Source organism: Phyllopteryx taeniolatus, unplaced genomic scaffold (genome assembly GCF_024500385.1).
Source record: "Phyllopteryx taeniolatus isolate TA_2022b unplaced genomic scaffold, UOR_Ptae_1.2 contig_428, whole genome shotgun sequence".
Classification (NCBI taxonomy): Eukaryota; Metazoa; Chordata; class Actinopteri; order Syngnathiformes; family Syngnathidae; genus Phyllopteryx; species Phyllopteryx taeniolatus.
The window spans coordinates 1-2,308 of NW_026903369.1; the positions used below are offsets into that span (position 1 = coordinate 1).

At 42.6% G+C, this 2,308-nt stretch overlaps 2 non-coding genes across 2 annotated transcripts; both read right to left on the reverse strand.

Annotated features, from left to right (window-relative positions):
* Positions 1 to 301: 301 nt before the first annotated feature.
* On the reverse strand, positions 302 to 492 carry LOC133473743 (U2 spliceosomal RNA). The gene has a single exon (XR_009787218.1). It is a non-coding gene; the product is annotated as a U2 spliceosomal RNA (small nuclear RNA).
* A 1,186-nt stretch (positions 493 to 1,678) lies between these two features.
* Positions 1,679 to 1,834, reverse strand: LOC133473742 (U1 spliceosomal RNA). Its single transcript, XR_009787217.1, has one exon. It is a non-coding gene; the product is annotated as a U1 spliceosomal RNA (small nuclear RNA).
* Between the last annotated feature and the right edge of the window lie 474 nt (positions 1,835 to 2,308).

Sequence of the window (2,308 nt, forward strand, 5' to 3'; positions counted from 1 at the left end):
TTTGTAATGCAGTTTCAAATGTGTTTGCTGTACCGCTAAAGTCATATTGCCTGCCATGACGTCCACCAGCCAGACTGGGCTGCTCTGTGTATTTGTTTACAGAGAACAAGGAATTAACATTCCTTGTCACTTCTCCTATGCTCCATCTCCAAACTTAATACGCCTCTGTACAATACTGAAAGTCAGAATAACAGACAGACCCCAGAGTTGAGAGTCACTTGTTTACCTTCTGTTCACTGCATTAAATATAGTTCAAGTCATTGGATTGATGGCTCAATTGATATTTATTTTGACAAAGGTGTGGGGGTGCACCGGTCCTGGAGGTACTGCAATACCAGGTCGATGCGTGGAGTGGACAGAGCAAGCCCCTATTCCATCTCCCAGTTCCAAAAATCAATTTAATATATGGTCCCCAAATAGGGAACGTATCAGATATTAAACTGATAAGAGCAGATACTACACTTGATCTTAGCCAAAAGGCCGAGAAGCAATGCCAACATAACGCCAGAAAAGACGACCTCATTCTCCAGCCTACAAGCCAAAGTTACGGTGGCGCATATCGACATGATAATCACAGATGAGTCACATATGGACACGCCAAACAACAATTATGAAACGAATGTCAACTGTGTTGTTTGTCAACGTTTATATCGAAATAATTTTGTCAGATGCTCGTGTTCCTTGGTCACGTGGTCCACGTCGATCCAATAGAATGCGGAGATTAACGCATATCCTTTAGCCGTGTATTAAGTCTTAAACAACCAAAGAAATAATGAGTTATTTGTAATAACAATCGGTTGCTGGTATAATGTTGTGGCCACAAGCTGAATAGCTGTTTGCTAAACATTTTGACGAAAAAACATCAATGGCCCTGCCTCGCTCAACTACTTCCTGTTTCCTGCTTCAGGAAGTGGTTCAGCATTTGGCACGATGGGTGACCCTTCGACACAGCAATATAGACCCTGTCAAGCAGCTCCATGAAAATGTGGGTTTATGGTATGCCATTCTCCAAAGTTGACAAACACATTACACAAGCTGCCATAGTGGTACATCTCAATAAATTATAATAGTGTCAAAAGCATAATTTAGTGAAGTAGTTCAATTCAAAAAGTGAAACTCATATCATAGAGATGCACCACACACACTGAAATATTTCATTTTTTTAATACATGAATAATTTGAGTATTGTAGCTTAAAGCTAATGACAGCTCCAAATGACGACTGAAATCAATTTAGATTTACCTCTATATGATTACTACCGTTACCAGTTACACACATAGAGTACGTTGAAACAATATTTTATTATTTCATGTCGACACAATATTTGATCAAACATTTTTTTTGTCATTCATAAGTCATTTCCAAGAGCCACAACAAACGCCATATGGCAATGCATCACACAATACGTGGCCGAAGATCCAGTTGCCTGTGATTATACACATGGCCAGCAGGTGGTTTCGTGTGCACATGAAGCATCAAGAAATGGACCATGACTCGAACCAATGACTGAAGCGTTACGATGTTATGAAGCTTCATCTCGTCATTACTAACTGGTTCTTCTACTCAGGGCAAACCCATGTATGCTATAAATTACATCATACTGCAGTACCATAGCATCATATGATGCACACTCCAGCTTTTACAATGAGCAACATCCTCATTATTTTCAACCATTGATCAGGGGAGAGCACGAACGCAGACCCCCACTACCAGAAATTATGCAGTCGAAATTCCCACATTTGGGGAATTCAGAGGGGTCAGCACAATCTGAGTGCAACGGCTAAGCCTCACCCTGTGATCAGTGATCATGGTGTCTCCCCTGCCAGATAAGTATGAAGTAGACTCGGCGCAAGCACGAAAGTCATTCACCCGCACGCTATGTCAAGCGACGGTGTCATCATGAGGATGTGAACAACCATACACACAACGGGCAAGCCGGAACATAGGCTAGATGAAACGCTACTGTGTGCTAATCTTCTTCTTCTTTTCCTTTCGGCTTGTCCCGTTAGGGGTCGCCACAGTGCGTCATCCTTTTCCATGAGAGCCTATCTCCTGCATCCTCCTCTCGAACACCAACTGCCATCATGTCTTCCCTCACGACATCCATCAACCTTCTCTTTGGTCTTCCTCTAGCTCTCTTGCCTGGCAGCTCCATCCTCATCATCCTTCTACCAATATACTCACGCTCTCTCCTCTGGATGTGTCCAAACCATCCAAGTCTGCTCTCTCTAACTTTGTCTCCAAAACATCGAACCTTGGCTGTCCCTCTGATGAGCTCATTTCTAATTTTATCCAACCTGGTCACTCC